We start from the raw sequence: 25,021 nt of genomic DNA, 5'->3' as shown, positions 1-25,021 counted from the left end.
CTTGAGACAGCGAGCCTAAGCCTTTAAATGAATGAGAGCACACTGGTGGTATGATAGGAGGTGGTGTGATGTCAGGCCAATTGCTGAATTCTAGCCACTAATACTCCGTTACCGTAGGAAGTTCCTCTCTTTGGGGCCATGTTTGTAAAAACGTTGTAACTGTATTTCCATAGATGTGTGAGTCTCGTGGAGAATATTCTTGACACTTGGATAATGGAAATTGTTAATTATGATAGAATGTAGCCCTATTTGTAATGAAAGGGTAATTTTTTTTTTTAGTCTTTGATCTGTTTCTGACAAGTAATAAAATAATTTTTTCTTCCCATTTTTTGCATCCATTTATACCAGTGGGAAGTGGCTTAAAACCATTGCTCTGGTCATGTCTTCTACTCATTTTGGGTTCAGTGTATAGGACATAGTGTTTGTTAGACCTGAAGGTTTTGAAGCTTCAGAGAAGTTTCTGGCAGGCGCGTGTTGCAAAGTCAGTACTGAGTATCATGGAACTGATCTGGCTTCACATCAAGTAGTGTTGTTTTTATGTTTTGTAGGTATGTGTTCCCCCTTTTGTATCCTTCTCCACTTCTTATAAGGATGCAAGACAAGATTTTTCTCCTTTACACTGTTCCTCTATGCTTGTAGACATTCAGAACTCAACTAGACAAGATTCGCATTGACATGATACTCAGTTGATACTGCTTACAGACTCTATCACAGGTCCCTTCCAGCCTGTACTATTGTATCACTGTAAGGTACTGATACAGTGGAGATTTTATACACGAACAATATGCATGTACCCTTAGTTTGACATGATTGATTAAGATTGTAACAAAAAGATTAATCATTAATTGGCTGAAGAAATAGCAAAAGTTTGTGTAGTGAACCTACTCTACGTAGAGTACTGAAATTGAATCAAACAAGCTTGAAATGATGAGATCTTCATTCTGCTGATGACCTTTTTTTTTTCTAAACAAGCCTAATTGATTGAATATGTGCAGGTTTAAGTGCACAGAATGAGATTTAAATTGGTCAAAGCAAATAATAATATACTATTGTAAAGTTAGGAAATTGTTTAATATGATTTTGACTCAGAATTGTATATGCAGTTCACCAGATAATAAAGCATATTCCGTACATATTTCATTTATTTTGTGTCTTTTATGGACTGAACGAGTTTTCTGTTGCTCCTTTTGCATTGTGTGCACCCTTTTGCATGAGATCAAGAAGAGATGAGATCATTTTTTAAAGCAAAATTTAGACATTTTATTGTAGTATCATTAGGTGTAGTTGTATCTTTGAGGCTGCGTTTACAAGTAACCTGGTTGATTTTGTGTTCATTAAGAGCACGTGGGTTTTTTTCTCCATTTTAATTCTACAAATCCCTGCAGACATCCCAACAGTTACGTTGCAGTCCTGATGGAAAATTTAGTGTGCCTGAGTAGATTTGTAAAGCTTTTTCACAATCTCTGTACAATGCTCTTAAATGGAATGCTTTCTGTATCCTAAATATGTGTAACGCTGGGGCAGCTTCCTGTTATGAAAGTGCTGTGATGAAATGGAATGAAATACTGTCATCATATTTAGATTTTAATGCATTCTCTGTAAACAGTGCAGCAGCAAAGCCAATTTTGTCTGAATAATGCAGGCAAGTAGCTTGTCTTTCACCTTGCTTGTTGGAGAAGAGGGCTGGGATTGGTGGTAACGAGGCTTGCTTGGCAAGATGATGTGGAAAGAGGTTTTGCACCCAAGCATAATGTTAACGTCAATGAAAACTTGTCTTGTAACTTCAGAACTAGCAGCTGAAAGATGTGTACTTCAATAGCGTAATGGAAAACTCACTTCACAGTCTGCCTTACTTTCTTCTATAACATAATAAGAAGGTAAGATAACTATCATACCTTATTTGTTCAGAAGCATGTTACCTCTGAGGGCTGAAATTTTGCTTGGTTGGTTGACTGGCCTCTCACTTTGTTAAATACTGAGAGAATAAATGTTTAAGATTCCATTTATATTTTTCCATCCAGTTTCCATTTGTCTTACTAACAGTTACACTGAAAAGAATAGACGAGTTGTATTTTGTCTTAATTTTTACATCTCCTCTGCTGACATAGCAATTAAAGAATTATCCTTAGTCCTCTAGTTCTAAATTGTACTCTGTTTTTTTTTGAGTAATGAAATGCGCATTTGAATGGTCTGTTAAAGGAAATGTAAGCTTACATTGGCATTACATGTGTTTTCATCCATCACTTTCAGTTCTGTGGAAGGAGCTGAATTGGTTTGATAGCAAAAAGATCAGGCGAGAATTCATGATGAAGTTGTCTCATAAGAAGAACAAATGCCATCCAAGTGCATTGCTGATCCAAATTAGTTCTCCACGGGTACTACTTTTAAATTGGTCAGCAGCCTCAACTTATACTTGTTCTAGTGTAAATTTGTCCTCAGGGCCACATTTTTCATATAGTGTAAGCTTTGAAGATACATGTGCATGCCTAGTCTATTTCTTTTCAAGAGCCTGGACAGCTCTCTGCCATTGATTCACGAGTTGGGTACTAAAATATTTTTGCAGTACAGTGTGTTTTGTGAAGGTAGTTAAAGTTTAGAATATGAAATGATTGACCATTCATTTTTCTTGGTAAAAACAGAGTAAAACAAAATATGTAAATGTTTTGAGCAAAAGAAAAATGTACTTGAAGTTAAAATATAGGGAGGACTGCTGGTATTATTTATTAATACTTCCAGTTAGCTTTCCTGAAGAATTAGCATATACTGACAAACAGTTTTAGTTTTAAAAATATATATTTTAAAAATAATTTCTCAAAAATGCTTCTTGCTGATTTTGCATTAGTATTATTTCTGTAGAATAGTTGATATTAGCAGCAGAAATCTAATGTTAAATAGAGCTAAAACCTTTGGAGCATGCATCTGGAGGAAATTCTGTTTTTCTCTTCATCTACAAATACATCTTACTCTACATCTAACACACAAGTAGATGTGCAGCCAGTAACTTATGTTAAATTATGGCAATAGCATGGTTCTCTTGGGGTCAAGCAACAATTGCTAGCTAATTTTTCTTTCACTTTCAAAGAGTGGCAGAAATATAGACATCAAGAGCAGCTCATTGTGGGAGAGGAATGTTCACAGCTTGTCTGTGAATACCTCCAGTGCAGCAAACTTAAATATAGGTAATGGGTTTTGTTTGTTTTGTTTTGGACAAAGATGCAAATAAGCCTGTATCAGAACTGAATTGGAATTTTACCTGATCGTACTGAGAAAATACAAACTCACAAAATTTTGTATGTGTACGAACATCTAAAACTTTGGCATGCTAAGAAAAAAAAAGATGCCATTTTATTGCAGGAGTTTTTAACAAGTAAACTTGAGGACATATTTCTAAAATTTAAGATTTGTGAAAAGAGGTATTGGGTTTTTGCATATGTTTAGGTGGCATCTGTGCTTAATTAACAAGTTTATTTCCAAAAGTGCTTAACTGAAGCTCAGGAATTAATCCAAAGAGATCTTTTTCTTTTGAATTATTTTTGTTAATGTGTATTAACAACAACAACAAAAAAGTGTAGTCCATGTGTTTCTTACTTGTGGTTAAATCAGGCTTGCTTTTTCCTATACAGACTTTTTTTAATGCTACACTGCTAGGACTGTTTTGAGTCGTGGAAAACACTTCTATAAAATGTTGCAGTGAGGGAAACTTTTTAGCAAAGTTTTCTGGTTTGATTTCCCATATGTACAGGATATTACTTTGGCATATCAAAGAATCAGTTCTGCTGCAAACAGAAAGACCAAGCGTGCACTAAAAGTAAGTGAGGACGGGTGGGTAAAAAACAACAACTGGAGAATGCTGTGCAAGAGATTGAGGTTGCTTCTACCAAACAAGTCTTACATTCATTCCTGAAAGGCTCAGGCCTGACTCTTTTGCTAGCTTTCACCAGTATGGCCTGCTTATCAAAGCACTTTATCAGTGGGGAAGGGATGTGGGTTAACCACTTCACTCAACTTTAACTTCCCAGCAAGCAGTCTGTCACCCAACAGCTGTTTTTCAATATGTACACTATGTGCTGTGGAGCTGGTTCAGAGCTCACGACAAGAACAGCATTGTGTTGTGGGGCTTGTTCACGTTTGGGGTTAGTTTCCTATGAGCTTTAAGAGTAAAGAATTTGAGCACAGCTCCAAGTTTTTACTTTATTATTTTTAAATGGCATTTTCCTCAATGCACTTAAGTATATGCGTATGTGTGTATATTTAAATTATGCAAAGGCTAAAATGTGGATTTCGGAATGCTGGTATGGGATTTTGCCTTCTGGTAAATCCCTATTTCTTGCTATTTCATCTTTCTGGAAAGTGTCAGCCTATCTCTTTCAAGTGCTAGCATAGCAGACCAGATAAATCAGCATGTCTGTAGAGTAGTACATCCTTAATATATACACAGGGTGTGATGTGTGCCTGTAATTATATTTATTTCCACTCTTTTTCTGTATATATAAAAATGGATTCAAAGGTAGACTGATTTCAAATAGCTTTAGAAGGGCAGATTCAAAGCACACTGAGAAGGAAAAATAATTCGCTATTCTTCAGTGTTTGCTTTCTTACTTAAAAACAAACATGGGTTAGATATCCAGCTTCTGTGGAGCTGCACCTAACCCTCCGAAAATGAATAGATTTAATGAGGCTTCAGGCAAGCAGCAGATGAAAGCTTAATACCATGCCTGCTCTTTAAAGTTTAAGCATAACACTGGTGAACTTCCCACCAGCTTCTTAGTGCTGTCAGGAAGCCATGGGCAGCACCATGGGTTGACAGTGCAGGGCTGTTCTTCGGCCAGTGCACCCATAAAGCAGAGGTCCAGTGTGGGGAAGGCAGGAGAGTAGCAGGACAGACTCCATCCACTGCAGCAGCTGTGGGGTGGCAAAGTAGAATAATGGACCACCCAGTAATTAAAAGGGTCTAGGGTGGATTAAAAACAGTGGAATATCAAGGGTTGGTTTTGTTTTGTTTTGTTTTTATGTTTACAGTTCTGTGCCAGAAGGTGTGTGGGGTGGAATTGGGCACTGGATTGTTATTAATCAACTCCTCCATTAGCAAGAAGTTAATACAGAAGAATCATTTTCAAGTCAAGTTCATGTAACTTGCTGAAAATACTTTCTTCATTCTCAGCATGTGTCTACAGCTCCTAGAATCTTCACTAAAATAGTGATTCTGGCACCCACTGCTCCACTCCCCACATTGCTTCTTACCGTGTGAACTGACCTCTAGCTCATAGAGGTGTTGTTAAAGTTTTCAAGCTCTCTGGAGATTAATAACTGAAGCAGGAAAGCGTCTGGAATTGAATGCCATCCCTCCAGGACAAATCCCACCAGGGCAATGATGCGGCCAGGTTTGGCTCTAGCTTCTCTGAAGCTTATCTCATCTGGATGAAGTACACCGACAAAGTTCTGATTTTTGGCAGGCTACACTGTTGCTTCATCTTGTAGACCTCAGGTGTCCCAAGAGAAGATTATCCCTGTACCACTATGAATATTTTGAATTTCACGATTCTGTGGTCTTCTGAGCACTCTCCCTTCAGGCATTTTGATGGCAAAACTATCCTTGGACCGTGGTTCACGGATCCTACTGGCACAGTTCTATGATGACTTTGTGCAACTGCCTGGGGAGTATTTGTCATCAGAAAGGTTTTCCTAGGAATGGAGTAGGAGGGAGGGAGTGTTAAATATTCAACTTTTCCTGAATTTCAACGTTTTCATTGGAATCAAGTGGTGTCTAGAAACATTTTACCTTGGTCTCTTCAACAGAACTGTGATAAATCCTGTTAATGAGTTATATATCAGTCTTTGAACTTGTGCAAATGAGTTCTTTAGCCAGACCGTGTTTTCATTCCTTTCCTTGAGCATAGCAAATGAATAAGAAATGTGGAAGAATTGAGAACTTTATAGGACTGCTTATTTAATCCACTTCCTTATGTATATGACAAATGACATTATTTTAACATGTTGGCTGCGTAAGACTCTCCAGGAATCTTTTAAAATATTCATTTTAGATTCATTCAAGCAACTTATTAGAATGATATAATTTGGCTCTTCATAAACATTTTATTCAACATAATGTGGAAGAACGTGCATATTTGCTTACAATAGCTTGCAAGAGTGATTGAGGATATCCTCAATGAATTAAATCCAGACAGGTTGAACGTACACGGCTACAATGGAAATACTCCATCAGAGCTTTACTAAAGATACAGTGCTATATGAGTTGTACCCCAAAAAGGAACCCTGGCGTCTATCATAACACCTCCTATCTGGAAGATGTTATTTTTGCTGACAAATTGCTACCTAGAGACTTCCTGAAGCATTGCTTTAGTGCAGATTATTTTGCCTCGTAATTTTTTTGTGGTGTTTATGGAAAATATCATCCCAGCATTCCCTATCCAGCTACTGAGTTGGCATAACTACTGTAGCAGATGAGGTTAAACAGCCTTTAAAAGGAAGTGGTCTGAGAAGTGTTAGAAAACAGTTGTGCTATAGAACTTTTTTGCTATCTTCATGGGCGATTTAAATGAGTGTTGTTGATAGCTGTATTAATGTAGCATGTGTTTATACTTCTCATTGAGGTGCTGGATTTAATTCTTATAAATCGTACAGTCCTTCTTTCATGACCAAGAGAAGTAGTAGTCCCAGATGAAATGTTAGCAGAATGGAAGCTACTTTCTGCAGATTGCTATACCAGTCTTTATTTCAAACTCTCAAAATATTTTGCAAATGGGAATCATACCTTGAAGACCGGAGGAGGTAAACATGAAGCATATAAGTTCTGAGGAACAAAGTGTTAGTGAATCTCAAAGTTTAGTAAAACAAACAAACAGGCAGAAAAGAGATTTTTTTGTTGTTTTCTTTTACCTCAGATTCGCATAGAGCCATCAGATATTTCAGAGGAAGGGGAAATGTGCCAGGAAGGCAAATGTGCTTTGAATAGCTACACCTTAGAGGATGACAAGAAGTCCCATTGATCAGGGAGATCTTGAGTATTTACATGATCATGAGCCAACCTTGGGGAATGAATGGTGTGGTAGCAGGTTGATACACCTTGAGTCATGGTCGCTTTAACAAAAAAAACAACAACAAAATAGCATTGCAATTTAGTGAACCCCAAGTTTTAGGTAAGATACTTAGATCCAAGAAATCATCTCTACTACCTCCTTCACTAGCAGATTCTAAACAGAGGGTTTGTTATTTAGTGTTTACAGGGTATGGATGCAACCAGTTTATGCCTAATTATCAAAAAAGTAAATGCGGACCATAGAAAGGGCAGGCTGTAAGTTATCATATAGTTCCTTGTGATGTGTGAACTAATAATTGGGAAGAACTAAATCTGGGAGTGAATTATGGGGTTGTTTTTTTTTTGTAGTTCTATTCCTCTGAATTTTGAACTAAGGCTAAATTCCTGCATTTGTAGCAGTATTTGTAAGAATTCTAAAGCATCAAGAAGCTATTCTCAACAGCTTTTATAGTACAGAATTAGTGTTTAATAGGGTTGATTTTCTGCAATTCTAAATGGTGCATGAAGGCAGCTGTAGGCAATGGCAGACTTCTTTGGATTTTGCATCAATATACCTAGTGTTTGCTTAACACCTTGTTACCAGCTCTACTCAGAAAAGGTTAATAATTTTTTTCTTTGAAATGGAAACTTCATTTTACCCTTTAATTTTGTTCTGTTAATTTTTATTATGGGCTAATTGCAGGACACGTTCTAGGTTGTTTCAGTTCAAACTCCATGTCCGTTAGATTTCTTTGTTAGAAACATGTCAAAACAGAACTGCCTAATATTTCTTTCTGTAGGAAAAATGCATTAAGAACAGCAACAACCTTGTATATTCCTCAGAGTGCATCACCAGTTATGATTTAATATAAAAAGTAGTGATTTTAGCTGCAAAACTATTGGCCCTCCTGTGCGAAGAAACTGTTATTTTTTTAATGCAGAAATTAATAGACAAAATGCTCTGTCATAGAAATCCTTCATTCAGAGAGGGGTCCTTTTTGAAAATTGTAATGATACAAATTTTGCCACCTTCCCTTTAGGAAGTGCTCTCCAAACAGTTTAAGGGAAATAGAAGAATGCTTTTGGTGATGTGACTAAATGTAGGTCTTGTTAAATATTTGGCTTACTTCACTATCTATCCCCTCTTCACCCAACTGTAAAGGTTTACCTGGGCTGCAGGACAAAAATAACACAATTCTGTGCCAACTGCTACAGCCTCTCTTTTAACTTGCTACTGCTGATTAAAATTAGAGCTCTTCTTGAAGCAAAAGCTGTGAAACTGGATCATCTGTGTTCTTAACATGTGGTCTTTAGGCATACCATCTTGCCTAACTACAGTCCTTCACTTGTTTGTTACCGCTATTTCAATTCATCTTCAGTGTAGTTGTTTATCAGTTCATCCCGTCAGTTCTGAAGCCATTATTTGTAACTTGATTAATTTTGAATGGGATTTGCCAGTATTGATGTGACTAGACTGTATTTGTCCCTGTGTGAGAACAGGAGGTGTTACACGTTGCTTCACTTGCATCATCAGATACTGCAGCTTAAATTAAGCAAATTTACCTCTCCTGTTTAAAACGATCCTTAAAAAAATCATGTTCAAAGTATAACTGGTTCATTAGAGTCCTTTAATTTGGTTTTGGTGTTACACTTGAACTCACTATTGTTCTTGCTGCTTAGCCTTGCTTCTTAGTTTCTGAAACTTCTGGGAGTGTCAAAGACTGCTCTGCAGAATCTCAAGTTCTGAAGTGTGGGACCTCTTCCCCCCCTTTCTTTTTTTAATGTATGTGGTCCTTTTATCTTTCCTTTCCTCTTTTGCCTTTTGTCTTTGCCATCAGCTTCTTCCCCTTCAGTTTTTTTTGTTGTTGTTCCTTCCTCCTTGGTGCTGTCTGCACCATCTCTGTGTTATCTCCCCTCCCCAAGCATTGGGATCACTGTTCATCATTTCCCAACATCGTCAAGTTAATTCTTAATGCTTTTGATCGGTGCTTCCCTCTTTGTATTGCTCTCGTGCTTCAAGCAAAGCTGAGAGGAAAGTGTGAGTAGGTCAGACAGTCCAGAGATAACAGAGCCGTGATGTGAGAGCAGCGTCCTGGGACATGGTCAGGAAAATGGCTTAATAACAGGATGTCCCATGAAGTGCGGAGCACTTGAGAAATGTGACAGCCTTCAGAACCCCCTAAAGGTCTGTAGCATCTGTAGTTGCTTCTCTTATGCACAGTTTTAACAGTAGCTGCTTTGATTGTCTGAATATAGGGTTTGGGTTTGATTTTTCACAGATATTTCAGACGTGAATGAAAATCTGTTCAAAAAGAGGAAATAAAACCATTACCTGTACTAACTTACTATTTCATATTCATGTTTTAGCTACTCTTTTTTCCTTGATCATTGACTTCCAGTAATCTGCCAAATATATACTGTATTTAGGGTCATCTCTGTCAGTCTTTAGGGTCTTTCAGTCAGCGTTTAAGTGCATTATTTGTTTAGTTAAACATGTATTTTACTTCTGTAGATGTATTATTTATCTGATAAATCCTGTTGGTTTATTTGGATCCTTTACAGCCTGAAGGGCAAACACATATTTTGGCATGGCAGTAGTTTAGAAAACATGTATTATTTACCCATCAGAAAGTAATGGGTCCAAAGGAGCCATTATAGTCTAGTCTGTAAATCCTTCTCAGTTTGCGTATTACTGACCCAGTAGACAGTAACAACTCCTGGGACCTGTTGTGGTCTATCCATATTCATTTGGTTGCCATACATATGTGTAAAGTCAGCTTGCTGAAAATCCTTACAAATGCTTGACTGAAAAAAATATAAACATAAAGTTATACTTATAAATGAAATTGCTTGGTCAGTTTTAATTTCCCTCTTTCCTTTTCTCCCATAAGTGCCTAGAGACACATCTAAGGAAAATTATTTTGGAATTGCACAAGCAACCAGAAGAGCTTTATGCTAATAATTACTCCTTTACAAAAAAAAAAAAAAAAAAAAAAAGAAAAGAAAGGAAAAAGAAAAAACACTTATGTAATATAATACACACTCTGACTTTCAATGAATTTTTTTTAAAAATGTTTTTATGCCAATTTTTAGGCTAATTTTTTTTTTTTTTTAAGTGGAATAATAAACATTAAACACATCAGTGCATAATGGAAACATTGATGTCTTCAAGGCTAGTTGAACAAATAATTCTTGTGTAATGAGACTTTTGCTTTTTGGAGTTTGATGTTTTGAAGTTTTATTCAAATTTATTCAATATTTAAATATTTAAAACCAAAAGATTTTCAGATAGCTTATATGAGTTGTATGGAATCCAAGAAAAGTGTTGCCATGATCAGAACTGTCAGGCTCCAACACCTGAGAAAAAGTTAGCTTTACTGGATGCTTCTGTGTCTGAACTTCTTATGCTTGTTTCTTCAACATGGTGGAAGAGGTTGGATAAGGATTACAGTTGTTCTGGTATGCAGTTGTTCCTACCTCTGTGCCCCAATAATTTCCTTGTGTAGCTTGCTTCTAGTTAGAAGACTGGCTGGGGATTTTGCTGTAAAAGCTTAACAAAGGCAACCAAAAAAATAAAAAGCTGATGTTTGTGGTGTGGGGAGCGTAAGCAATGATTTGGCCAAAGATGAATTTCTGTTTTAAGTAGGTCCTGTGATGTTCATTGTGGAACCAGTGTGAAGCATTTGTGAAGGACCTTACTTGGCTCTAAGCTTGGTTGTTCTGAGTACCTTGCAGAAAAAGTGAGCACAACTAAGAATAGGACCCAGCTGGATGCGATGGTCCAAGCTGTGGTCAAATGGTGTGCCTGCTTCTTTCAGTCATTTGTAAGCCAGTGTTATGCCGTGTCTGCTCACTGTTCTACGCCAGCCGGAATTTGTGGCCTTCTTAAAGACTCAGTTGGGGTTGAAAAATTCCCCCTTTGAAACCCAAAATATTTTGTGAGGTAATAATAATGTTAGGGAATGCTGAATCCTGAAATTGAAAGGCAGTGGGAAATTCAATTGTGTGCATTAGCCGTGATCTTTTTAGCCAACAAATGCCTTTTGACTTTTACCTCTGTATCTGAACTGGGATGTGTACACACATTTGTATACTTAAGGAATGCAAGTGCTGTGTCTGTGTGTGTATATTTTAAACTAATTACATTATTGTGACAAATTTTTGTACATTGCTACTTATGTGCTCTATGCAGTCTTAAAGGAGTTTGACTGTGGCTATGTATGACACACATTCTCTCAAGCTAGTCAAATAATAGGTATTCACAGCAGAGTGAAATGGGGCTATAGCAAAGCAGTCTGTGCCTCCTTATTTAAAAGTTATGTCAGATACTCATTCTCTGCTGCAAAGTGGAATCAGTTTTCTTATTACATCAATTAAAAAATGACAGATTTTAAATAGAAAATAGTAATCACTCTGTGATAGTTTATTAAATGTAAAGAGAGAAATTTAAGAATCCTTAGAAGTCCTTAAGTTCTTTAGTCAGGAAACATAGCTTGAACAAGAAAATGTCGAACTATAACCGGTCATTTTTGCTGCCCAAAGCCACTGCTGTCATCTCTGGCCCAAGTGCAAAATCATTAGTCAGTAATTATATCTCTTGTTATAGAGTATGATAATCAGCATTTGATAATCCCCATTATTCATACATAGGTCAGCTTTAGAAAAAAGGTAGAGGACATTCATTTGCAGTCTGTTTATTCTGAAGTTTTTTACAGGTAATCCACAAGAAGACGACTTCTGCCAAAGCTGAAGAAGTCTATTGCTTTTCTGTAGACTTTGCTTATCATTAATAGAAAGCAGCATGTGTACATCCTGCAAACTCATTTCCTTATTTAAAGTGGGCATCCTTCCTTTACTGAGATAGGCTTCCTCTTTCAATACAGGAGTGAGGACGAAGCCTTTGTAAGTCCTTAAAGGCACATCCCTTCCAAATGACCTTTTGTCCCATGCTGGTAGGCTGCATTGTTTAGTCGACTCAGTGTTCAGTGTAGTTATACGAGTTGTCTTTGGAAATGAAGAAAAAAAAAAAAAGGGAGACTAATTAAATTTGGAAGCATTTCATATTTTCCGATTATGAAGCATAAATGAAAGCTCAGTAGTGTATGTTGTGCCTTTTGGTAGTCTGTGGGAGAACTGAATTCCACAGAGTAACTCAGCGAGGCTCATTCATTCACCTCTCTGTGGATAGTTACTGTATTTGAGCCTTACAGTTTTTCTAAATCCTCCATATAAGTAAGATAGTATATTTATCTCCTTTTGATTTGTAAGTCCAAAATTTGCCTGAGTATGTGTAAATACGCACAAAATTACAGGTATTACAGGTCTAGATACCTTTCCTATATGTGAACAGTGATGTATAAATGTACCCGTAATGCATTTCTCCTGAAAGTTCAAATGCAATTTCCAGGGCGCATTCATTTTTGCCCAGGTTTACTTTTTGTTTATTGCTTTTTATTGGATTCAGGATGAACAGAAAATTGTTCCTCTTTGTGAACTCCTCTTTCTTGGTTTTCCTAACACGGTCACATTAGTTGCTGTAGAAAAGACTGCAGACACTGGGTTTTAGTGCATTGTTAAATTAATTGGATAGGGAAAGTTAGGATTTATGTAGTTTCATAGCTGATACAGTATTTTACTAATCACAGATGAGGGGAAAAAAGGAATATGAAAAACTTCAGAAGGCATTACAGAAGTTGCAAGGCTGAATTTTACCTTTGAATACTGTGAACGTTATAACAAGAGGTCAGGTCAGTTGCTTTCATGTTGTTATCATAACAACGGGTAATTTAAAAGCAAATGATGTTTTCTGGCTATTTGAATTTACCATACAGATTTTGGAAGCTTTTCTTCATTGTTTCCTCTCTCCATTTCCCTTCAGTTACCCTTTCAAGAAATAGCCAGGATTGCATATAAAAACACTCTTAAGAAATGGTCAGTTATCTTTCTTGTCCTCTTTTCCTTTAAGTAATAATTACATGCTTTGTAGGAAGGCTGACGTTTGGATGTTTGAGCTGGAGAATCTCATGTTCCTCCCAGTTCTGTGCTAGTAAACTTGTTATAACCATTCAGCCATTTTCTGTAAGTGTACCAGACTGCTACTAACATTTCGTAGATTCTGTTGCTTTGTCATATTGCTTTCTGCTTTGACTTGTTGAGGGTTTTTTGTGTTGGTTTTTTTTTTTTTCTTTTTTTTTTAAGGTTCTCACCCACGGTTAATTATTTGGAGTATATCTGTGCTAGCTAACATTGGCACCAAAGCCAACCCCTGTGAAGTTGCCTGGGACTTGCCGGGGTTTCCTCTCTGAGGTGGTGATCCTTTCTATCCCAGATTTGTTAGGATCTGTATATATTTGCTTATTATGAGTAGTACTGTTGATTTCCAAGGGACTTGATACCTGTGAAACATGAGAAATTATAGCCACTTTCATTCAAAAACCTTGTTGAATTAGTTTCTGACTTTTCTATGTAATGCCTTATGCTGAAGCCACTTGCACCAGAAGCGGCAGATCTGCATGTTAAAGCTTCTTAATCCTAGGGGGCTTCACACCTGCATTGCACATACCTCACAGAAAACCCCTATTTGTGTGCATATGCCAAAATGGGATCTAGTCTCCAACTCTTCAGTGTATGCCGCCTAGCATTCAAGGATTCGGGATGTTTGTTGCAGGGGCCAGACAATGTGAGTGAGATTGGTCAGGGGTGTAAGCAATAAAATGAAATACAAGATGGATTCAAGCCTGCAGAGGGAAGAAGAGCTGGGAAAAAATGCATGCTTCATATGCTTTAGGTAATGCTGTAAAACCAGTATAATTAAGAGTAAAATCTAAACCCGCTGCAATCAAGTGGGGGTATTGCTGTTATCGTCACTGGGGGTTGGAACTAGATGATCTTTGAGGTCCATTTCAACCCAAATCATTCCATAATAAATGAAAGGACTTAACCTTTTCTTTTAGAGAGTTTTCCAGCACTGCAATGGATGTCCTTTTGCCAGCTTTACGTCACTGTGTTTAAAAAAGTGAAAAATGAAACACACGTACGCCTCCAGGAAAACTGGAGTTTTTAAATGTGATTTAATATGCCTCAGTACAATAAAGTCACCACTGGAGTTGTTTTCTGACCAACTTGTATGTCAACTTCTATGTGGCATACGTTTGTTAGCCACTCTCTGCACTCTCCATTTGGAGGGGATCTTTGCTGTCTGGGTAGTTGGTGTGATTGGGTTGGGGATGAGGTCTTCACTTGCTTGCAGGTAGCACAGATTCTCCGTTTGCAGAGACAAGGCTGTTTCTTTAGCAAGTTTGAGCGAGTGTTTGTTCTGGAGTTAATTAAGATGCTAGCAGCAAAGGAAATTCACGTGCCCTTCTGTCCTTTCTTCACCCTGAAGAAAGATGTTGAGACAGCTATCTTATTAGATCCTGTTTGACTAATGAGTGTATGTGTGCGAGGCAAAAACCAAGTGGCTAATGACCTTAGCACTTCTGGAGCCCTTTCTTTTGGTGCAAAAGGGGAAGAGGAAAAGAGGGAGGGGAAGACTTCTCAATTCTTAGTGCTCTCATCTGGGGTCCTTAATAAAAAATAATAATTAAAAGTTCCTTAGAATTCCTGTGAGAGAAACTCCTATCTTCCATTATGTGTTTCAGTGAAATTCTTTTAACACTTGAATCAAACAAGCTGTTAATATTTTTGAAACTGAGTACCAATAATTTTGCTGTTCAGATTTAATATATGACATGCCTTTACTTTTTGCTTTCTAGTTACAGAAAGGAGACAACTCAGACCAGTTGCTAGCTTGCATGAGTAGAAGCTATTAAATCTTGTCCTTTAATTACTCTTGGGAGTTTATTTGGTACAGAGCAAACTAAGGCATAGAATGATGATTTACCTGTGTGCATTTATAAAAATAAGATTGATTTGTGAACAATGCAATGTTTCCATTTGCACTTTGCTGTTAGCAAATGAAAGTTTTGAAGGGAATACTCACATACTTAAAGATGGCATTCATAAGTGTTTTCTGAATGCATATCCTTAAATGCTATTTGAGCTTGTTTAGCTAAGGTTGCCAGTACTTACAGCATACACTTGAGTTTTTAGAGGGTTGTTGTATGGCTGGGAAGAGTGTCATTGGCACTTAGTGTGTTTTATTTCAGTGAACCAGAATACAGGACAACTTCACCCATTTAGATGAGGACAGCAGAGAGTAGTTGCTGCTTTAGGAAGAGCCTTGCTGGAATATGTGCATATGGGGTTGCACTCAAACACTGAATTTGAACATAGGCCTAGATCTGTGAAAATCAGTACTTTTGGTATTAGATGCTTTCAGAGTCATCATGAACAATTAGTTTGATGATCTGAAAGGAAAAGTTGACTGTCTTGATTCACAGCGAGTAAAGTTTGGCAAAATAGACTTTTAAGAAATGATGTATTTATGGAATTATGTATCTATTTACCAGGTAGATTGTACTAACTCTTAGATTATATTGCTTTGGGTACATATTTTTGGTAAATATTTTATTGCTAAATATTTTTATTGTACATTTAATCATATACAATAAAGACTTAGATTTTTTTTATTATTTTATATATATATATAAATTCATGTGTATTTAAGAAATATATACCTGCTTTGATGGTTATGTGTTTATTTAAAACCTACAGACAAAAAAAAAACCAAAACAACCAAACAAAAAAAATACCCACACCTCTTCTAATATATCTTTCATGTCAGGAAAGAAAGTAAAAACTCAAAACTTTAAATAGTAAGACTAATACCTCATCTTAATTGCTGCTTATATTGCTGTGTTAAAAGTGCATATTGGAAAAAGCTTCCCAAGTTTTCTATTTTGTTTCAGCCTTCATGGAATCACTAAAGCTACCACTGCTTCCCTCCCATTCTCAAACTCAAAAATACCCAAACCTCTAAAGTCTCTCTTAACCTGCTCTCTTGAAATTAAGTAATATTTTTCTCTATTCCTACTATAGGAGCTTTAGAGGCCAGAAATCTATCTTGTGAAGCACATCAGGCATGTTATGAATGTTGGGATGTAATTTGTAGTTAAGCTTGGTTTGTAGTAAGCCTAACGGGAGTAATTCCAGAGACTATGAGATTTTGCATATAATCTGGCTATTGTTTATCTACCATTTACAAGTTTGGAGAGGAGGAAATATTACTCCTGGAGAAAGAGAAAATTGCCTAAATGAAATACCTACTTTATATAACAAAAATGTAGCATAAACAAGTAAGCTTAAATTTAATGTATGTAGAATTAATCTGCTCTTCTCTCCTGCTGACCAGCACTATGTTTAAACTGAATAAAGAGGTGTTGTGGTTTTCACTGAAAAAGAGGGAAAAGAATTTTGATATTTTATTTTGAAACCATTACTCTTGGTTGCTTTGAAACTGACTTTTTAGTGTTTACATACAGTTGGTCTGCAGTGGAGTTTGGCAAAATAGCCTTATTTATTTCATTCTTGATTGACCACTTGACAGTATTAGGAATCACTCTCCAGTAAAGGCTGCACCATGCTGCTTTTTTCTTTGCAATGTGGCATGCCTGGAGCCCTTCTAAGTACGAAGATCCCATCTGCGAGAGCAGGGAGGGAGCTAGAGAGCTTTCCAGCCCTTGTGCTGGTCAGAGTTGTCTCTGTATTGCAGCTGCTTTTCATCAGAAGAGCACTGCAGCTAGGAAGCCTTAATCTCAGTTTTCTTCAGAGGGTTTCCAAGTGGGCTGGTGTTGGACTCTTGGTTGCATCAGGAAAATCCACTTGCCAGGAGCTGGCCTCTTACGAGCTAAGGTTGCTGTATGAAAGGATGGATGTTGTCCTGTTTACTTTTTCTTATACAAAATTGCATTCGCTTTTGGTGAACATGAGAGCTAGGCTGTGCCAGATGATGATCTAGATATGATTTACAATATAACTGGGTGTGGATAAAAACTAAAACCAAAGTACAGTATTGTAGATCATGTTCCAATGAATTTAGGTAACACATGAGGTAGACCTTTCCAGCAAATTCTTTCTTTTTACCAAATCCCAACTGATTAGTATCCAGTTCAAGCCATGGTATACGTAGTTACTAGACTTCGTGCACTGAGTATGAGTCCTTCAGGAGATTCCTCTATAAGCAGTCAGAAACATTTTGGAAGTTTATTTCTAAATCTCATGCACTTCTGGCCTGGTCAGCACCTTACATATTTGTATTTTTAAAGTGAGAGAATGGAAGGCAAAAAGAAGGAAGAGGATATCCTGTACATGAGTAGGGTGGAGTGTCATCCCTTATTGGGCTTGCTTCTCTCAAGTTATACCAGAGGAAAAGAAAAGTGAAAAGGAGAAGTAAAACGTATTCCTATGCTGTTTTTGTTGTTTTCTAGTGCTGGAAGATGATTATGTTATTTATTTCCCATATATCTTTTCTATCTGACTGCACTTTCAGTTAGAGAAGCACAGTCAAATAGAAGAAGATTATCTTGCCTCAAACAAAAAATATTTTTAGTGACTCTTTTGGTATCTTCTAACTCTGAGTTAGAAGTTCAGTGTTAAGCATTATAGGTTTGTTACTGCTAACTGTGAGGAAAAGCAGGCTGTGCTGAGCCAGTTACATTAGGACTGCATGATCTTCACAAGAAATGTGTAAAACGAAGGGACAGACAGCTTTAAGGTTTGAATTGAGGTTTGCAAAGTTGATAGCAGGAGTAGCTTAAATCACTCAAATGTCTCAACTGAGATTACTAGATTTGCCATTAAAGAGAAAATCATTAAACTTAAAGGCATTACTTCTAAACCAAATTTCTGCATGTGTTTATTAGTATCTTGCTGGTTATAGACACCTCGTGCCTTTTGTCAGATTTCTTCTTTTCTGCCTCTTCTTTAATGGAATGGCTCTTTCTGTGCACTAAAGGAGAAGAAACTGCATTCTGCTGAAACCTGTTAGAGCAGCAGTTATAAATAGACTTGGAAATAGCAACAAGCTGGGTCTGCTGCCTCTGTAATGGCCCTTTCCAAATACTTTAAAACAAATGATTCATCAAATAAGGAACACTGAAAGAAGAAATCTGCCAATTTGTAGAATTTGACTCCTCCTAATCAGAGCAAGGCAACAGGATGTTGAGTTCCTGCCCTGCACCTGATTAAAGCCAAATGCACTAGAAACAGCTGGGAATAAGAGGAAGCGCCAAGCTCTTCTCAGTTGGGGGTAGGACAGCAAAAGAATTTTTTTAAATCCCTTCCACCTTTGTTGTTCTGTTTTCCTGACTCTTTGACAGATAAGCGCTTATTTCCTCTGGCATTTGGAGCCCTTAGAAGCCACATACAATGTATAGTCCATTGGAAAGTGCTACACGTGTGTGTGCCTGGCCCAGGCACAATTAATTTTGGTCATGATTATGACATTCCTCGTCACTGTACTTTGGCCACCTTGCTAACTTCACAGACTCTGCTCATGCAGGTGCCAAACTGTCCAAGTTCTGCCCACCCACCTTTAGCAGGTCAAAAGCAGGAGCAGTGTTGAGACTGACATGCATTCTCCATCTGGATCTCCATTGTTCTCTCTGCTGCATGCCCAGGCAGAACCCTGCAATGAATACAATGAATATGTTTCTATTTTTTTAATAGAAATAAAGAGATAATGTGAAATATTTGCCAGTTCTTTCGTCCTGCGCTCTAGAAACTATAAAAAACACAGCTTTTTAAACTTCAGAGTACACGTATGCCTTCATACGAGTGTTAAGCAGTTATTTTTCCCTATGCAGTTGCAGAATGTATTGCAGAATACAGCCAAGCACAGAAAATGTGTCTTGTAGCACATGCTTTGAATGCAGTAACAGTTATAGAGTAGATTACTGCTTAGAATACAGGGGTCACTTTACTGTCAGAAATCTTCAGAGAGCCTTCAGATAAAACTCCTTCTTTTACATTTCATGAAGTAACTTCTTATGTGATTATTCCCATGACACTGGCTTTTCGCATTCACATCACAAAGCTACTTTATACACACGCAGCTTCCTTTCTGTACCTTGTGTCAATAGCACAGGCTGTTTGCTCATGCAGTCCCTGGGTCTGATCCAGCACACGATCAGGTCAGGAGGAAAAGGCTCCTCCTGGCTTCCCTGTGCTTTGGACCGGGCCTCCTGCTGCTCACACCCGGTATGGTGGCATCCGTCACTCAGCTCTTTTCTCTCTCAGTCAGTGCTGCCGGGGGATCAGAGCCACGACCATTGCAATACCTCAGAAAAGCACACAATTCAGACAAGCTGTCTTTACTGCAGCTTGTCGGACTTTCCTATCTCCTTTTCCTCCTGTTTTTCATTGAATTTCCAGGTTAATGTTGGTGCCATTTTGTGAGAATTGGTGTTAACAGTGTGCCTGACATAGGAGGGAGCACTGGGACCGCCGCTGGCTTACCGTGGCGTGGTGAGAATAGGTGCAGCCAGATTTTACAGTCTCCAGAGCTGTGTATTTAAGATCTTAGTATACGTCAACCAAAACAGCTTGTCTTTACATCGAGCAAACAAAAGGGATACTTGCATGAACAGTTGGAAAGCCAAGAGGCTCTGCAACTGTTGAGAGAACAAAAGGATGCGTCCATAAACTTGTGCTGTAAAATAGAAACCTCAGGTACTTCATGTTCCTCGTTTGACCTACTTTGGGATATAGGATTTTGACTGAGGCTAGGCTGACCTTCACTTGGTGTTTCAAGGGAAAATCACTGAAGAAATGTCTGCCCATATCGTTGTGCTGTGCTGCGTCCTTTTCTGTGGAACCAGAGATCTTGCCTGTTGGGGGAGGTGAGGTGGGAGCTTTGAGCTAATCGGCATTGCTTTAGAAAAACAGACACAGCATTTAGCAAGAATCATTCTGTTGTTTATGGCTTTTATTAGAATGCAACCAATTACTTTTTTTCCTTTGATAATGTATAGCCCAGCTTGCCTATGAACTTGTAATGTGCTTTCTTAATATAGCATTAGAAACTCTTTATAAATTCCTGTTAATGTTATATACAACAATGCGACAGGTTGTATTTATATGGGTTCAGTTAAAACACTGGAGCAATTAAACACCTACTCATCATGCAGTGTGCTTTTCCTGTCTAGCAGTGCCAAAAAAAGGTGCTCAAAAGCATTGAGAGATGCACTAATTTTCCCTGAGCTAATGGAACTTGCCTGCTGCTATTTTGGAACACACAATCATTATGTATTCTTAGATGTATCTATATTTAAAGCCCAAAGCAGATGTTGGATGTTGAGAGCAGATGTTGGATGTTGAGACAACCTGTGGAAACTTGTATGTCAACTTTAATCTTGTTTTTACCCCTTCGGTTCATTTGTGAAAAGAGATTGCTTTCAGAGGAAAATGCTCTAGAAGTTAGAGGTTAATTGCCTTTCATTAAAATTGTTTTTCAAGAAAGATATGCAAAACCTGTGAGTAAGCATATTAAAGTTTTCCATTTGGTGATGTTTGTTCACTGGTTTGGTGCTTTTGCAATGTGTATTATGGCATGAAAATAGTACCTTTATCGACATGTTTATTGTTTAACTTGGGAGAAGATTTTGAAAAAATAATGGTTAACACTATTTAAAAATCCTTAGAATAACAGCTAGCAGTTTCACACTAATTCTTGCACATGTGCAGCTGTCGGAATGTGACAAGTGAATATTGGAAGGCTAGCATGCACATGTGTATATACTAATATGGGGTTTGTGGATGTGTACATCCTCCCTGGGGCTTATTCTGTGTTGTACCCTGAAGGTACTGTGCTGTTGCATTCAGTAAATGAGAATCAAGGGCCTCTATGTATAGTCATACATATAAAACATTAACTTAAATGTTTTTTGGCCACATTGCAGACATTCCAAAGTTTGCTTCGTTTGTGTTCTCCAGATTTCTTCATGCCAGAGAGATAAAGCCAACAAGGAGAAATCAAGTATTTTATGATTTCACTCCTACAATGCCTGGTCACAAAATGAGCCAAGTGTTTCTTATGACTTATTTTCCTTTTCCCAGCAAACACGGATGGCTGTCTCTGGTTTGTTTTGGGCTTCTATCACCCAACTCAGAAAATTAGAGCATCTAATTCTTTTTGAAGGGAAGTGGGAGTGTGGGGAGGGTTGTTGTTCACTAAACTTTTGTAATGGGGTTTATCAGAAGTGTATCCTGTGATGCTGGCAGAGATGCAGTTGTAACAAAACTAAGACAAATGAAAGAATGAACTCATCAGTACAAGTGAAAGTGTTTTACACTTGAGGAAACCTTTCGTTTGCTTTCAAAATATTGTTAGCTTTTTGCAATATGAGGACACGCTTCATTAGAAAACTATTTCCTCTGTCTTCCTCTCTACATGAGATCAGATCCAGCAGCACTGTCCTAATCTGCAGCAATATTCTTACTTGCTTAAACAGCATTTGGGACACACTTAGTACATGTTTAGGTCTTGTATGGCTCTGTGACAGATCTCACAAATTTCAGGAGTTTCAGTCCTGTTCTTCTCCTTTTTCTTCCTGCTGTGACAGGTGGTGGTTTTTTGTGATGTAAAGGAGGAGATCAATGTAGGAGCATAACTCTGATGCAATATAGGAAGGGAGGGTTGTCTTGTCTGCTTGATGTAGATTTTTTTTTTCCTGCTTTCATTTTGGAATAGTCCTACTGAGGTCTCTAATTTGATAAAGATGCTGGCAGAGGTAAACTGTTCTCATCGTTGCAGTTAATCTGGCAAATGAGCTCCAGAGGTTAGAAAGCACATCTGTTTGTGAGTGGGTGATTGGTCGATGCCAGCAGAGTCAAAAAGAGAGGTTAGTCTGATGCAGCTGTCTGTGAATCTTATTCCTGTCCAGTTTACCTTTTTGGGAGGCACAGCAGGGGCTTATGCTCTGTACCACAGCTTTTGTGTGTGACATGGCAGCATGGAAATCTCTAATGCTTCTGTGCCTTCAACTCCTGTACAAGTTCTGTTCCATGAGAGGGGCCGTATCCATCTGAAATTGGGTTTCTTGTGTGCAGCTGTGTGAGCCACTGCTGCCACTTTGCCTGTGCTGGGGTCCTGAGCTCAAAACCAATTTGCTGGGATTTTCTACGTACCAGTGTAAAACTGTGTTTTTAATACAGAGTTACAATGTAGGAGCTGTCTTTTAAATGAATCAACTCAGTACATAAATTTAAAAGACAAAGAAGTTTCCCAATGTTCCATTTAATTTAAAAACCACAAGAAAACAGTGCTTTCAGTCAGCTTTGGTATTTCTTATGGAAACCACACTAGTAGTTTCTTTACCCAGACTTTCTTACTCCCCAAACCCACAGCCAGAGAGTCTTAAAAAAAAAAAAAAAATGCTTAAAGCTAAATCTTGAGGAATGATTAGTTACCTGTCTGGTGATTTCTTGATTGATCAAAACTAACACTTTTTAGAAAAAGGGCAGAATTCTAACAGCACTGAGGCATTTCCTATTTCTTCTCACATGCTCTGTTTGTCTCTTATGTTTACATTATCAGGCTTCCAAATAGGTTCATCATTCATAAACCTGATGTTTTGCTTTCTTAACAAAAATTTTGGAGTTGTTCTACAGTTAACAAATAGGTTTGATTGCAGTTTCTATGTTTTCAAGAAAAATAAGTGCCATCAAACTAGTTTTATATCTCCTTTAACTCACCTAGGGTTGATGAAGGTGTCTGCACTGGAGTAAGGTATAGTGTATTTTACAAGGGAAAGGCAATGGAGCACTGCAATACACACAGCTACAGAGAACCCCAAGGTATCATTGCTACTGAGCAGATTGGTGACTGTGCTTGGATCCTGAGAAGTTTAGTACCAGTGTTGTTATGCCAAGGGAGGCACTGAACTATATACACTTAGGCTAGGGTGATGCAAGGAGAGGTGTCTATCAAATAGAAAACAAGGATTCACTGTTGTCTATGTAGAATCAATCATAGAATGGCCTGGGTTGAAAAGGACCACAATGATCACCTAATTTCAACCCCCTGCTATGTGCAGGGTCACCAGCCACCAGACCAGGCTGCCCAGAGCCACATCCAGCCTGGCCTTGAATGCCTCCAAGGATGGGGCATCCACAACCTCCTTGGGCAACCTGCTCCAGTGCATCATCACCCTCTGTGCGAAAAACTTTCTCCCATTATCTGACCTAAACCTCCCTTGTCTCAGTTTAAAAACATTCCCCCTTGTCCTTTCGCTATCCACCCTCGTAAACAGCCATTCCCCCTCCTGTTTATGTGCTTCCTTCAAGTACTGGAAGGCCATAATGAGGTCTTCTCAGAGCCTTCTCTTATCCAAGCTAAACAAGCCCAGTTCTCTCAACCTTTCTTCATAGGAGAGGTGCTCCAGCCTATAAATTCATCACACAAGAACACTACAGCTCTTCTAATTTTCAGAGTATGCTGACGATTGCAAATGACTTAGAGGAAAGATTAAAATGATTTCCTTTAGGAGTGGAAAGCAGGCTTCCCAGTGAAAGACACTAGGAGAACACTAGAATTACCTCATTAAAGTCAATGTGAAGGAGCAATTTGATCCTGTTAACACAGTGAATAAGATGTTTGGTATTACAGTGTCCTTAACCTGGTAGGCAATTATGCAGAGATCCAGTGCTGAAAACTAAAGTTAAACAAATTCAAACCAGAGAAGAGGTGCAAATTTTTAGAAGTGAGGACAATTACCACTTGAGCAGCTTACCAAAGGATGTGAAAGATTCTCCGTTACTTGCAGTTCTCAAATCAAGATTGGATGCCTGCCTAAGATATATAAATAACTACTAGCTATTTGTACAGCTTGCTGTAAGAATCACTGAGTGAAGTCATATGGCCTCTGTTATGCAGGATTTTTTATACAAGAAGAAAGAAAATTGTAAATAGTAGTGGTTATATGTGTGTAATCGTTACTTTCGTTATGTAAGCAATTTTGTTTATTTATTTTTTTTTTTTTTACAAAAAATGTGGTCCTTCTGTTTTAATAATCAGATTTTCCTCAGATTTCTCAATCAGTTCAAATATCTGATGCTTTGATTTTCTCACCAGCAGGCTTAAATAGATGTGCCTAAATGCTCATATGGGAATAAAGTACTTTTAAACTGCTACATTTGACAAGATCACGTGGGACTGTATCTGTTTTCTCATAAGATGAGCACCATTTTTAACGAAGACAAAGCTTTGAAATTACCACACATTCCCCACAAGTTTTAGGAAGAGTTAAAAGCTGAACAGAATTAGGTTTTAGAAATGTTGCCTTTTTTACTTGCAGATCTTGCTCAAGGCACCATATATATAGAGAAAAGAAAAATCAGACTTTGCTAAGGCTAGCTGTGGAGTTCACATGTGATTTGTGCATTATCGGGAGAACTGTATATGGATTCATTCTTTCATCCTCCTTTTACATATTTTTGTCTGGCTTATTTCATTGTGTTGAAGGGCTGTGTGAGTCTTTTCCTCAATGACCTTTGTGTCATTGGTTTATATCCCATCCTGTTGAAAAACATCTATTTTTGTTGGAAAAATAGTATTCATGTGTATTCATTAGAATAATTGTGACATGCATGTTTTGTCTCAAACTAAATATTGAAAGTTGATGGTAGTCACTTGGTATCGTCATCCTGTTTCAGTAAGTATCACAGTTTATTCCAAGAAAACATGTGCCTCTTGCTTATCACTTGTAATACCATCTATAGTTTCTTTTTGTTTTGCTATATATGATATTTAGTAGGTACTGCTGTTGTTTGTATTTCAGCTGTGCTCATTAGCATGCCGTGGATTACAGCATTTAAATTATAAACAAAAAGGGGGGGGTGGGGGAAATACTTCTTTTGAAATTAAAAGTGCAATTATCTCCAAAATTTTATATGGAAAATCAAAACAAAATTTATTCTGTATTTCTTTAGATAATTTTGAAAGCCTGAATTGACTTGACTGTGGTATTCATGTGATATCTTAGCCTATGGATTTCACATGGATCTACATAGAGACAAACACATCTCACATTTCATCTGAAATGATGA

The 25,021-nt window shown here is 37.7% G+C and overlaps 1 protein-coding gene across 2 annotated transcripts in view; it reads left to right on the top strand.

Moving 5' to 3' along the window:
* GMDS (GDP-mannose 4,6-dehydratase) overlaps positions 1-25,021 on the top strand; it is a 391,195-nt gene that overhangs the window by 98,313 nt on the left and 267,861 nt on the right. The gene's annotated exons all lie outside the window — the stretch shown is intronic.

Source organism: Phasianus colchicus, chromosome 3, assembly GCF_987193195.1.
Source record: "Phasianus colchicus chromosome 3, bPhaCol1.hap1.1, whole genome shotgun sequence".
NCBI lineage: Eukaryota > Metazoa > Chordata > Aves > Galliformes > Phasianidae > Phasianus > Phasianus colchicus.
The sequence above is the reverse complement of the archived record's forward strand: the minus strand, read 5'-3'. Positions and strand labels throughout refer to the sequence as shown.